This window comes from Rhamphochromis longiceps, linkage group LG22 (assembly GCF_057381845.1).
Source record: "Rhamphochromis longiceps isolate RC_006_pf linkage group LG22, R_longiceps_female_GT1.1, whole genome shotgun sequence".
Taxonomy (NCBI): Eukaryota; Metazoa; Chordata; class Actinopteri; order Cichliformes; family Cichlidae; genus Rhamphochromis; species Rhamphochromis longiceps.
In genome coordinates, this window is record NC_140577.1 from 3,301,894 (window position 1) to 3,316,674 (window position 14,781).

Genomic DNA, 14,781 nt, shown 5'->3' on the forward strand with positions numbered 1-14,781 from the left:
CTAAGCAGTCTAACAAATAATTATTAAATAAAATGATACAATATTTAATAATAAACACAGTTTAATTAACTTACTTCCAACATCCAGTCTGGTTCCTCCACCAAAAGTCCACCACAGTGATACAAACTCATTGAGGCGCCGTACAAAAACCTCTGACTGTAGAGAGACATGGCTCTCTGACTGTCAGACTGAACTAAACCTACAAGCCCTCAAAATACAACTTTATCATCAGAACCAGAAATAATAATTAATAATATGAAACATCCCAGATTTTCATTGGAAATTGTCCCGAGTGTCTGAATATTCATTTCCAAAGCTGACTTTGTTTCTTAGGACAAAATTTATGAAGAAAATAATTAATCAGTTACACAAAAAGTTTCCTAGCCTTTCATATTAAATGAAATTAAAGAAAAGAAAATTAAATTAAAGAGAAAAAGGACATAGAAGTAACTTTGTTTTTGACTTACTTCCAACATCCAGTCTGGTTCCTCCACCGAACGTGCACCACAGTGATACAAACTCATTGAGGCGCCGTACAAAAACCTCTGACTGTAGAGAGACACGGCTCTCTGACTCTGAGACAAACAAACTCAACAAAATCATTCACTGTTTGTATCATTTAATAATATTATAATAGTGTAATTAAAGCAAATAAAGCCCATTACAACAATATTTAAAGAATATGATTTCAAAATGTAGATTTTACAGCTTTCACATGTGAAAACATCTCTTGAAACCTGGCACTTATTTTTTCACAGCTCTAAACACTGAAACTAATTCTCAGCCTAAAACGCTTCAAAAACACTTCAGATTCATGTAGTTATGTTTTGAATTTCACAAAAATATTAAGTTCTGGAAAGTGTACCAGCATTTTTTCCATATATTTTTTTAATTTCTGAATGAACATGTCCATTGTTAAGACGCTGCCTACACATACAGGGTTTTTTTTAATGAGTTTTTATTTCTATTTTGGAATTCTGTCTACAAATAATGGTGTTTTAGGAAGTTTTGAAAATTCCTTCCAGGTAGAGAAGACGGTGCTATGTGCTGTTCTCACTGTGAAGGCTTCTAACTGGTAAACATTACCATTCAATTCGGGTTTTATCACCATGTGTTGCTTTGGTTTACTTTTGACATGTTTCACACACACACACACGTTTTCAAACGACTTCACTGACATTTATTCGTGAACAGTTAAATGAACTCCAGTAAATGTTTCCCCATCACTGCTTTTCTCAGTTGCTTTGGTGAAAGTCTTACATCAGGAACGTCATTCTCACCACTCTTAATGCAGCTCTCCAAATATGTAAGGCCTTTTTCACCACACAGACTCATCTATGCAAAAGACACTTCATTAAACACTTTCACCGTCGTTTTAAGACATCAAAACAGGTTTTTTTGTTTTGTTATTTTTCTCAAAACCTCACCTACTTTGGAAAGAGTACTGCAAAAAATGTAGGCCTAATGTCACAAGGGGCCAAAGGCCTGTACGAAACTGGACTCAAGTGCTGGACCACATGTGGAGACGGTTGAGTTTGCTTCACACAAGTCTTTATTTGGCACAAAAACACAGAGTTATACTTGAAGTGGGATTCCTGACAAGAAAACGTAGCGTGGTGGCCTAAGGTGGCGTGGTGATCAAGAGGGAGAGAGGAAAAGGGGGTTAGTGGGTTCACAGACTTCTCCAGGTGTGGTTGAATTTTAAAGAGGAGAGCTGTAGCACATGAAGAACGAGGTAAGTACATAGACTTGGGCAAAGGAGCATGAAGCATGGTAGCCTGTTAGCACCAAGGGTAAGTTGGCAAACTAGCAGTGAAGAGACGGCAACGCTGGTCTTGAATATCCTGAGTAGGTTGCTCCAGATTGGCTCCATGTGAGGAGATGACGGCTCTGCCCAGGGGCAGACACAGGAGAACATGGTGGAAATTTACCAGCAGCTCACCCGGACTGTGACAGCTAATGAGAAGTTTAAAACTGTTTTCAGAAACAAAAATCAAATCTGATGGTTTTTTTGTATTTTTTTAACCTTACAAAACTGATGAAATGGAGAAAAGCAAAATAATACTCATTATTATTGTGTCATGTGTCAGGAAAAGAAAATGTATACAATCTGAGACCACAGCACCAACTACTGTATAGTCCAGTAAAGTCATACTGCACATGTTTATTAGGTTATTAAGTACACCTGTTAAACTGCTTGTTAATCCAAATATCAGCCAATCACATGTCAGCAGCTCATAGCATTTACACATGTAGACATGTTGGACACAGCCTGCTGAGGATTAATTCAAACATCATTAAGAAAGATAATTAACAGTGTCATGGTTGTTGATGCCAGACAGGCTGATCTGCTGGGATTTCTTTACACAGCCATTTGTAGGGTTGATGGGAACGGTCTGAAAAATGTTGATGTCAAAGGCCAGAGGAGAACGGCCTGAAAGTTTTGAGTTTATAGGACGGCAACAGTAACTCAATCAACCACTCGATACAAACAAGACGCAGAAGAGCATGTCTGCAAGCACAACATGCGACCTTGAAGCAGATGGGCTACAGCAGGAGAAGACTGCACTGCAGGGCCTGTCACCTAAGAACAGGAAACTGAGGTTATAATTCACATGAGCTGACCAAACTTGTAAGAACAAAAAAACAAAAACACGGTGCTCCAATGGCCTCCACAGTCACCAGATCTCAGTTAAAGACAGCATTTTTAGGATGTGCTTGAAAGGGGTGTCCAGCTGGCAAATCTGCAGCAATGATATGATGCTATTATGTCAATGAGGGGCAAAATCTCTGACTTGTTGAATCTATGCTACAAAGCATTCAGGCAGCTCAGAAAGCAAAAGGGGGTCCAGCCCGGTACTAGCGAGGTGTACCTAATAAAGTGGTTAATGAGTGCATATAGTGTATGTTTCTGTGTAATTACAGTAGCAGTGCCATGGCATGGACGTGTGACACAAGACTGAGATTATGCATTTCCAAATGTTTCAACTTAAACGTCTCCTGAGAACATGTGTCCATATGTGATTATAACTGAAGAGCAATTTCACTGCTTTGAAGTCATTTGAGTGGAAACACTAATGCAGTGTTGGACAGTATTCAGCAAAGTGACAGATCTGGAGTTCTGTCTGACAAAACTGTTTCGAAGAGTTGTGAGATTCAAGTGGATCAACAAAGTAACAAATCCCTTTATTAGTGTAGAAACAACAGCAGTGTGTATGTGTGTATAAAAACAATGAGAAAGGCTAATTTGATTGGGGAAAAGCATCACTGATTTGAAACTGCAGCAAACTGACAGAAACTGTAATATATGTTGGAGGTGGATGGTATTGGAGGAAATCATGTTGTATCATGTTGTTTGAACCATATTTAATTTTGGATCACAGCCATCTTAATGGTCTCCTATAGCAACATTTTAAAATTGACATTGTCATCAGAAACTTTAATAATCAACAACATCGCAAACAAAACCAATAAAATGTTATGCTTAATTAAAAAATGTGTTTCCAATAAGTCAAACAGCATGTCTCACTCAATAGTACTTTACATACAGCGAGTATAACTGCATTCATACTAATAATATGTGGTATTACATTCTTTCCAAATACCAGCACAGTGGCACAAGTGGTTTAGAAAACACTTTCTCCACAAAGTCTATTGTATTCCCACTGTGAAGCTTTCAGTTAGGTCACATGATCTTCACCAGCAAGTAGAATTTACTCCAAAAAGTTACATTTATAGAGTTACATTGATTCAAGTAAGTGTGACCCACCACTGTACACCATCATAAAATCACTGACTAAATGCTTTCCATGAAATATTTAATGCTACAAACATGAACGAAGGAATTTAGAAAAGATTTGAATTTCTTACTTCTCTACATCTTAGCAAAGAGCAACTGTTAAATGAACTTATTTTAAATATAATCAGTTAGTAGTTCTTCAGAACCCATCAGGATCTGCGTGGCGTACAGAATGTTGTAAAAACATGTAGTGAAGTCCAGACCTTTACTTTTTCACATTGTGCCTCTAAACTTGGTCAGATGATTTCCATAGAGAGGCACTTTGCATCAGCAGCACCATGCTCCAGTGCTCTGGGAGAGTTTATAGTCCTGAGAGTTGAACACTGGATGACTGACAGCTGTCCTTCATCACAACAGAAGCCACAGAAATCCTCCTCATCAAAAACATGACTTTGATCTGCGTCCTCATCTGGACTCTCCTCTGCTGCTGCTTCACAGGTAAAGTCCAGAGAATCAAACTCCTCTCCTCTATCAACATCTGTCCCTCTGAAATGAAGCCCACAAAACCATGAAGCTGCTTTATGTTTTTGTCTCTGTGTCCTCAGAGTCCAGAGGACAGATCACAGTGACTCAGCCTGGAGCAGTGAGCTCTGCTGTGGGAGCAACTGTGACCATCAAGTGTACGACCAGTCAGGATGTTTATGGCAACAACTGTTTAGCCTGGTACCAACAGAAAGATGGAGGAGTTCCTAAACTGCTCATTTACTATGTTAACAATCGAGTATCAGGGATTCCAGCTCGTTTTACAGGCAGTGGATCAAACTCTGACTTCACTCTGACCATCAGTGGAGTCCAGGCTGAAGATGCAGCAGTTTATTACTGTCAGAGTCTTCACTATCCTAACAGTCAGTGGGTGTTCACACAGTGAAAAACAGTCGTACAAAAACCTCCCTCAGTCAGACTGAACAGAAACTGAAGTGACTGCTGCAGCTGGAAGATACTGCAGAGACTGATACAGTTCACTGAGGACACACACACACACACACACACACACACACACACACACACACACACACACACACACACACACACACACACACACACAGCCTTGTCTTTGTAACCAAGGGGGTTTATGAGGGGAGGTACTATTGTTTATTGCGAACGTTTTCAATAAAAGGCAGCGAGAGGAAGCCGTCGTTGGGGTCATTCGTAATGAGATTCGAAGTGCGTTTCTGAGATACCGACGAGGCCTCCCTTGCAAGTAAATCGATCGATCGCTGACTGTCTTGTTTTCTTCATGATGAATAAGTCTCTAAACCAGCGGGGCTTGTGGAAACACAGACCCAACAGAGGCCTCTGGCAAACACAGAACAGACTGCAGCTGCACGGAGCACTGACCCTGCTCAGGCAGCGACAGCTGGATGCAGTCCTTATCTGGCTTCTTAGCCTCCGGGGGTCCAGAGTCAGCTGAGGGCTGTAATTCAGCCTCTGGGGAGGCCCAGGAGCAAGTAACAGTCTCAAAACTAGCCAGTTCATGAGGAAATCTTTCACTACTAATCAGTTTGTCTCTCTGCTCAGAGCGAGCGCCAGAAAAACAGTCCAAAATGGGCGGTGTAGGCAAAGACTCCTGAAGAGGGGCAAGTGAAGACTGTGACTGAGCAATTAACTGAGCCATTGACTGAGCCATGGATAGCGGGGCCGAAAACTGAGCTGAGGGCGACTGAAGTTGAGTTGAAAGTGGTGGTGGAGTTGGTGACTGGGCTACTGGGATAACTGATACAAGGTTAATGAGTTCAGAGAGAGTTAATCCAGGCTGAGAAGAAGCAAAAAAACACCGCCCTTTGTTTTCGCAGCAGTCTTAAAAATGCCAACCTGGGCCAGGTTAGTAACTACGAAGTTCAGTAGGCTACTCGCATTAGCGGGCAGATCACTCTCCGTCGGGCCAGGCAGCAAAGCATCAGTTGCTGGGTGGGTGGCAGCAGCCGGGGGGTGAAGATGAAGCTTTTCGTTCTGAACGAGCGGGTGAAGTGACCTGAACAGCCAGGGAAGTCTGGAGACCAATGGCTGTAGTCGATTAGTGAGAGCTTGGCGAAATTCCTTCCCCTCGTGTTCCAGCCATAAGTTAATTAATCTGTCCACAAAGTGAATTGTATCCTCCTGGAGCTCCTCAGACGGGTCGAATGCCGCTGGGTCCATAGTGATCGGTTCGTACTGTCACGGCTGGGGCAGCAGTCGTGTGGAATTATTTAAGGACCCAAAACGCAGGCACTTCTGAAGTGAGGAGGCTTTATTTAAAGGAGGTGGATCAAATACACAAGGCAAGGGAGGCGAGAAACAGAACAGAGTAACCTAAACTGGGAAAACTAAAAAGCAAACCGGAAATGATAACCGAACGTGGAGAGGAACAGAGAGCCGCAGACAGATGCGGGGAAATCATTCAGGATGCCGGCGGACATGAAAGCAGACAAATCAGCAACAGGCAGGGGAACACACAGGGCTTAAATACACACAGCAGTAATCAAGGGATTGAGAGACAGGAGGGCAACACACCTGGAAGAAATCAGAGCTGACGGGACAGGGGAAACGTAAAGTGAACACACTCACATGACACAGAGATTTTCAGAATAAAACAGGAAACTCACAGACAGAGAACTAGACAAGACACTGAGCTAAACAGACAGATTCACGAGCAGACCGTGTGACACCATAGACAGACAGAGGGAACACAGAGACGTGGGAGAAGGCAGGCACAGAACAAAACCCTAATGTTAAGTCTAATTGTTGAATGTTGTCATTATGCTTCTTAAATTTGTACGGTCTTAGTTCAATCTATCCTGACTTGTCCCTGACCACCTCTCCAGCCACTCTGTGCTCTGGAGGATTATTACACATCCCTTGTGAAGATTCTGTTTGATGTTTGGTAAGCTTCCTGCCCTTTGTATGGCTTCACTGTGTTATCCACATTCTCACATGCATACAGATGTCTACACATACACACACATAGTGCCTTGTCTTAGAACTAGAGATGGACCGATCCGATATTACGTATCGGTATCGGTCCGATACTGACCTAAATTACTGGATCGGATATCGGAGAAAAATAAAAAATGTAATCCGATCCATTAAATATCACGAAAGCACCTCACAACTCACCTCAGAACGTTAGCACGTCGGAGCAGTATGCATCACGTGATAGAGCGGCTGTGGCATGCGGGACCTGTCGGTGGTCTGGATAGCATGTGGAGCTTCGCTAGCAACCTGGCATTTCATCTCCGACAAAGTTATCCCCGAGAGAAGTAAAGCAAGTGTGTAAGTCCATCTCTGAATGTTTGTAAAGTATTCCTGCGTTAAGCTTAACGAGCGATATATGGAGCGACTGCCTCTTCTTGCTGCTACTTCAATCGTGAAACTGCTTAACGATCAGCTGATCGGCTTTTCTGTCGCGAGTCCGTGTCTCTAGTTTGTTTTTGGCCCACTTTGCACCAGAAAGAGGAAACCATCGGCTGAACAACAGCAGCACGTTTAAGCTTGATCAGCTATTGTTAGAATGTATTTAATATTACTTTCTACTCGAGGATCTTTTTCTACGTAGCTGACGGCTGGTAACTGTGCAGGGGCGGATCTAGCAAAGTTTAGCCAGGGGGGCCGACAGGGCATTAACAGGGAAAAGGGGGCACAAAGACATACTTTTCTTTCTTATTCTCATTTAAAATGTCGAGCTTTTAATGAATAATTATCTGACACCCAAAGTTTTAATTTGATGTAAAATGAATAGAAGTCAATTACTGTATATAGTGACTATTAAGTCTAATATATATATACCCTAGTAAGCTATAGTACTTTTTCCTTTGGGAAGGTACCATCTGTGCAGTCTGCAATTTTGTTGAAGAAAGATGTTGAATCTATTTAATATTTCTTGAAAAATAATTGATTTCTGTGCATTTTTTTTCACACTGCATCAAATTAAGGTTGATTACGTCGATTAAGCATCATGAGGTGGAGCGTGAGGGGTGGTTCCCTATTTTTTATTTATTTATTTTTGTTGTTGCTGGGAGTTGGAACCCTATTAGTTAGGTTGCTTAATATTTACGCTAAGTACTCTTTAAAATACCAGAATAGGGAGGATGGTGTAGGTTTAAGTTTATTAGATTGATCAGTATTGCTGAACTATTAAATATTTTTTTTTGCATACAGGTATAACAGAATAGCTTTAGTGTAGTTGTTGTTTTAAACTTGAGTATGAACTTATACAAAATGCAGCAAGATATTTAAAAAACAGTTTTGTTGATTAAAAAACACTATCGGATTCATATCGGTATCGGCAGATATCCAAATTTATGATATCGGTATCGGTATCGGACATAAAAAAGTGGTATCGTGCCATCTCTACTTAGAACCATTTGGGGGGTTTTATGGTGGGCGTTGCTTTGCTGTGATGTGTATTGTGTGAACTGTTTTCCCAATAAAAGGCAGCAAGCGGAGGCCGTTGTTGGGGTCATTTTGTGGTAGACACCGACGAGGCCTCCCTTGCAAGTAAATTGATCGATCGCTGACTGTCTTGTTTTCTTCATGATGAATAAGTCTCTAAACCAGCGGGGCTTGTGGAAACACAGACCCAACACCTAACAAATGGCAACCCTTAACAAAGGATAAAACAGAATAAACAAGCACATAGAAAAATATAAGGAAACACAAAACACTGAGTCATCAGACCGTGACAGGAAGATACTGCAGAGACTGATACAGCTCACTGAGGACACACACACACACACAGATTTTCTCTCAGCGACATTCAGCAGAAATATGTGCTTAACTAACTAAAGAACAAACGTGGGCCAGTAACAGAAACCAAGATCAATCTTATTAATGACCTTTGACCTTAGAAGTGGAAAAAAAGACACTAGATTTATATTAAACCATAAAGACGACAGAAATGTGGAACTGCTCCTGATCAGTGAGGCTCAAAATAAAAACAACACACCTGTGAATGTAAGATTTACTGTAAACATATCATCAAACATGAACATGAGTGAAAAAGCTGTTATTGAACCGAAGGTGTTTTTTCATAGTTTGTTCATGTCATCATTCATTTAATCTTCTCCTTGTTCGTCAATGAAATTAAAACTTTGTTCTTCAGATTCTTTCTAAGCACTCCTTGCATTCGTTGACTCTCCTGTCTGTGAGTTCTCCTCAGAACAAACAGCTCATTAGAGACACTAAAGACTCTTTCTTCTTTAGACTTGCTTTGTAGTCTGGTGAGACTGTTTCCGTGGTAACCGGGTCCCAGCATTGCTTCATGAACCAGTCTGTCTGGTACAGGTGAGCAACACCACCAACAACCTACCACACACATTTAAATAAACATAAAAATAACCTGTACAACTTTAAAACTCCTTTTTGCCAAAATGCAGATCTCCTTAATGGTTCTTTCAGCCTGTGTTTTATTTTACCAGTGTATAATAAAGACATCATGTTGGAGTGCAGAGTTGGTCTAAATTCTTCTAAATGAAACATATATTCATCAAGTGCAGGTTTGTAGATTTGAATAAAATTAAATGTCTGATTCAACCAAAATTCACTTTGCAAAACATCTTTATTACCTAAAACATGAATGTTGTCATTATGAGAAAGAAAATAACAGTTTTAGTCTTTATTTGTTCTTAAAAAAGAAAGATGGAGAGACAGCTACAGAGTTGAGAATGAGAGCATTAAACCAGTATCTGGTTGAGTCAGGTCAGGACTGGGAACACTGGTCTCTCCTCAGTGGCTCTGAGACCAGAGCCTGGCAGCCCTGGGTGGCCTCACAGGTCACAGAGCCCACCTTCATCCAGCGGTCTGCAGGGAGCCTCAGGGTGCTGCTCCAGCTGTAGAGGCCGTCGTTCTGCAGCACCACGGGGCTCCTGCTCTCCTCCCAGCTGATGCTGCCACTGCCATCCACCTTCCAGGACAGACTCCAGTCTGAGGGGAAGCCCTTGTTGGCCAGACATGTGATTGTTGCAGTCCCCTGCTGTAGCTCCTCACTGGAGGGGGGCAACACTGTCAGGACGGGACGGGTATCACCTAGGAGACACCAATCAGCTTAGAGCACAGGGAGCACACAGCTGTCAATCAAACCACAGACAGTCGGACACCTTTACTGTAAGAGCTGATTTTCTCCGTTAAGAAGTTTCTGTCAGGTGTTTTTTCTGCTCCACCAGTCATTCACTCACACATTGTTTCACTTCCCTTTAAGAAACCTCTCATGCATATCAGCACAGAGAGAATCATCACACAGTTTGAGCTGAAATATGTTCAAACTACACTGGAAATAAAAGAAGCAGATGTGCAAACATTTACAAAACAAGTTTAAAATCATCAATATTGTACATGACTGAAATTAATATTAACTGGAAACAAATAAATAGAATAAATTAATTAATTCAGCGAAACGAAATGCTCTTCATGTATATCTAAAACAATTTTTAAAATTCACACAAACTCAAAGTAATTTCAAACAATACTTGAAACTTTTTCTTCTTTATATTATTGTTAGATTTTTTTTTCGGTTTTAATTTGACTGAAATGTAGACATAATATTTTGACAGAGCAGATCTGAATTATCCTCCACGACACAAGAGGATGATATAAAACTCCAGCATCAAACTTATTGTAAAGCTACGTGCTTTTCTCTTAAAATCAGAAGAGAAATTGTTAAATGCACTTTAATAAAAAGACAGTATTTGATAGTAAACCAGAATAAACTTACGTCCAACATCCAGTCTGGTTCCTCCACCAAAAGTCCACCACAGTGATACAAACTCATTGAGGCGCCGTACAAAAACCTCTGACTGTAGAGAGACACGGCTCTCTGACTCTGAGACAAACAAACTCAACTAAATAATTCACTGTTTGCACAGCAGCCACGACTCAGCTGATGTGACTTCTTCAAATACCATCATACAATGTTAGTTTAAATACAGTTCAATCCATGAGCTTTTGGACGATCACATTTTTTTGTCCTGTCCCGTTCGGCACTGAAGCAATCAGAATCATTGTCTGAAGGCCAAGAAAAATTCTCAACAGATTTATTTTCTCAAGTGAATCAGTGCCATACTGGTCCACTTGATTGATCTTCATTATTTTTTTATTTTTTTATTTTTTTTAAATGATTACAATTGGAACAGATATAACCCGGGGATCGTAAAGAGAAAGACAGATAAGAGAAGTTTAAGAAAAGTAGAGGGAAAGAAAAACAGAGGGGAAGAGGGACAGTGAGAAAAGACAATGAAAACCCATGAGATCACCTGCTGGAAGAAAAAGAAGAAAACAAGCAAAAAGAGAACAACACAGTAGGGAGACCACAGCAACAACCTAGATAAGCATAAGTAAGAGTAAATAATAAAGACTGAATGCTACTGAGCAGCACAAAAGACCGACAGCAGACGATATGCTTAGAGGCAGCATCCAAGGAAGACGGTGAGTGTCTGTGCACACCTGTGAGCGTGAGTGCGCTTGTTTCCAAAAGGTTTCTCCATGTAACTATCTAATAGTAATTGTGGGGAACCATAGCACTGCCCCCCAGGACATGGAGCAAGCACGGAGGACATCCAGGACCCAGACATCTAGATTCCCCCCAGAGCACAAGAGCCCAAGCAGGACCACTGGAGGGACAGCCGCCTCCCTCCTAGAAACAAGCTGGGGAGAGCCCCAGACGGGTGTGTGTGGGGGGGCGGTGAGATGGAGTCTAAGACCCAACCAGACATATAAACATAGACAAAGCTCTTCATAAAACATGCCTCATCCACAGACATTCGTATAAACACTAAATCCTATGCCTGAGTGCTTTCTATCTAGCATTGAGACAAATGTTCAGCATTTTACTCTCACCAGTCAGAGAGTCTAAAATATTTGAAACTGTAGCCTTTTGTTGTTTGTCACTGATCAATATCTGAGTAATATTATTCATAATTAGGCACTAACACACATGGTGTCTTGATGCACGCTCAATCATCCAGGTAAGTAAAACCCACAAGGTTGATTCTGTTCATCTGGACGCAGCGTTTTCAGGGGGAGAAACGTTTCGTCACTCATCCAGGTGACTTCTTCAGTCTCAGCTGACTGCAGGTTTCTCCAACCTTAGAAACAGGACATTTGCATAATGACTGAAACCAGCCCACTGAAGGAACAATGGGCTGGGAGGTCAGTTCCTTGATCATTAATATGCAAATTCTCATGACCATTAATGAACAGACACTGATCAATGGCCATGAGTAACACACATGGTCTGGTGCAAAGATTCAGTATAAGTTCTGACGATGTGCTGCTTATGTTTTTATGCTGTAATCTTTATAGTGTAGTACAGAGCACGATGAAGAAATGATGACTTTTCTTCGTGCAAATATTTACCATCTGTATTACCAGATTTTAAGTACGTCACAGAATAGCCTGCCCAATCCTCACAACCAAAGCTTGCTCAGCATAAGATGCACAATGTAAAACTTTAAAAAAATGCTTTTAAAAATAATCAACAAAACACAAATTGTTGAGTTTATGAATAACTCAATGGATTAATTAAAAAGAGAAAGAGGAAAAAAAGATGAAATTAAAGCAGACAGGAATACCAAATCACTGATTCTTGAACACAGAGTAAACCTTTTATAATGGACAAGGGCATTTCCATGATTTCCATAGAGAGGCACTTTGCATCAGCAGCACCATGCTCCAGTGCTCTGGGAGAGTTTATAGTCCTGAGAGTTGAACACTGGATGACTGACAGCTGTCCTTCATCACAACAGAAGCCACAGAAATCCTCCTCATCAAAAACATGACTTTGATCTGCGTCCTCATCTGGACTCTCCTCTGCTGCTGCTTCACAGGTAAAGTCCAGAGAATCAAACTCCTCTCCTCTATCAACATCTGTCCCTCTGAAATGAAGCCCACAAAACCATGAAGCTGCTTTATGTTTTTGTCTCTGTGTCCTCAGAGTCCAGAGGACAATATACAGTGACTCAGCCTGGAGCAGTGAGCTCTGCTGTGGGAGTAACTGTGAGCATCAAATGTAGGACCAGTCAGGATGTTTATGTTCATAGCAACAACCATATTTTAGCCTGGTACCAACAGGGTGATGGAGACGTTCCCAAACTGCTCATTAAGCGTGCATATGAGCGAATATCAGGGATTCCAGATCGTTTTACAGGCAGTGGATCAAACTCTGACTTCAGTCTGATCATCAGTGGAGTCCAGGCTGAAGATGCAGCAGTTTATTACTGTCAGAGTCAGCACTACATTAACAGCCAGTATGTGTTCACACAGTGAAAAACAGTCGTACAAAAACCTCCCTCAGTCAGACTGAACAGAAACTGAAGTGACTGCTGCAGCTGGAAGATACTGCAGAGACTGATACAGTTCACTGAGGACACACACACACACACACACACACACACACACACACACACACACACACACACACACACACACACACACACACACACACACACACACACACACACACAAATAAATGCTTTTTATACCTTAGTGAGGACATCTAGTTGACATAATGCTTTCCCCAGCCTCTTACCCTGACCTTAAAAATGAATCCTGAACTCTAACACCTAGCTTAAATCTTAAATTAACTGTATCCCTTACACTAAACCCACATTTTGAGCCTTGAGGCTATTTAATAATAGGAGACCAAAAAAAAGGTGACTTGACCATTTCTTCACCTGAGAAAGTCTTGGGTTGTCAGTGTTTTTTGGGTCATTATCTATTTGCACTGTGAAGTGCTGTCCAATGACTTTCCAACTACTCCAATGAGTAACATTGGCTCCAACATCTTTGACAGATGATGTGATATGCTTCAGATCAGTTTTCCTTCTTCATCATTTTCTTTTCTAATTATGCTGATAAAATTTCATCTTGGAACTGTTCCTGATTTTTCTGTGTTTTTCTGGCAAAGTCTAATCCAGTCTTCCAGTTCTTGAGTGTAACCAGCAGTTTGTAACTGGTAAGAGTTTCCTTTCATGAAGATGACTCTTGATCTCTTGGTAGTAGACTTAGACTATGATACAGCCACCTGGGGCTACTGTAGCTCAGAAGCATCCATCCAATGCATCCATCTCAGTCTAAATGTGTTTGAATGTTGTATAGAAAGCATTCCAGTAGGAAAAGCATACAAAAATGTTCTTGTATTTCTTTATGGGTGAATGAGCAGAAAAGCACTATAGAAAAACCAGTCCATTTCCCCCTTAGAGAGTATTTTAGACTAATGAATATGACGTGTAAAGTACTCAAAATTAAGCTGTGGTAGAGTTTTTTTCCTTAAACTATGAATTCTGTCCTCATTCGTTTCAGCTTTCTTCTGTGGTCTTTTAGGCCTTATTTTTGTTGTGCTGGCCAATACAATCATTCCTTTTAAAAATGAACCAGGTTGTTGATTTGGTTTTTTTTTTTTTTTTTTTTTTTTTTTTTTTTTTTGCCTGTCCCATTTGGTTCTTTAGCCGTCAGAATTGTTGTCTGAAGACCAACAAGGATACCCAATGGATTTACTTTGCCAAATGGATCTTCGTGGCATTGCCGTATTGGTCCATTTGGTCGATCTTTGTTTTTATTATTTATTATATTTTATTTTCAGATGTTACAGACGGGACAGACATCAGTGAGGGATAGGAAAGGGAGAAAGAAAGAGGAAGGAAAGGAAAAACAGAAGGGGAGAGGGACAGTGAGAAAGGGGGGGAGAAAAAAAATAAAAATCTCCTGGATCACCTGTTGAGAGAAGAATAGAAGACAAAAAAAAACAAAAAAAACAAAGCAACATACTAAACACAACACCATCGCATTAATCTAGCTAAGTGTAAACAGCAGTAAATACTAAATATTCAATGTTGTTGTGCAGCACGCAGGACAGATGTGCTTCGAAGTAGCAGCCAAGAAAGGTGTAATTTAAGTCTACGAGCAGTGAACACCCGTGTGCATACCTGTGTGGATCAGCGTGCTTGTATTCCAAAGGTTTCTCCATGTAACGATCTGCTAGGGAGTGTGGGGGGGCCACAGCCCCGTCCTCCAGG

At 40.9% G+C, this 14,781-nt stretch overlaps 1 pseudogene; it reads right to left on the reverse strand.

Moving 5' to 3' along the window:
* Positions 1–9,320: 9,320 nt before the first annotated feature.
* Positions 9,321–11,529, reverse strand: LOC146643115 (Ig kappa-b4 chain C region pseudogene; annotated as a pseudogene).
* Positions 11,530–14,781: the final 3,252 nt, after the last annotated feature.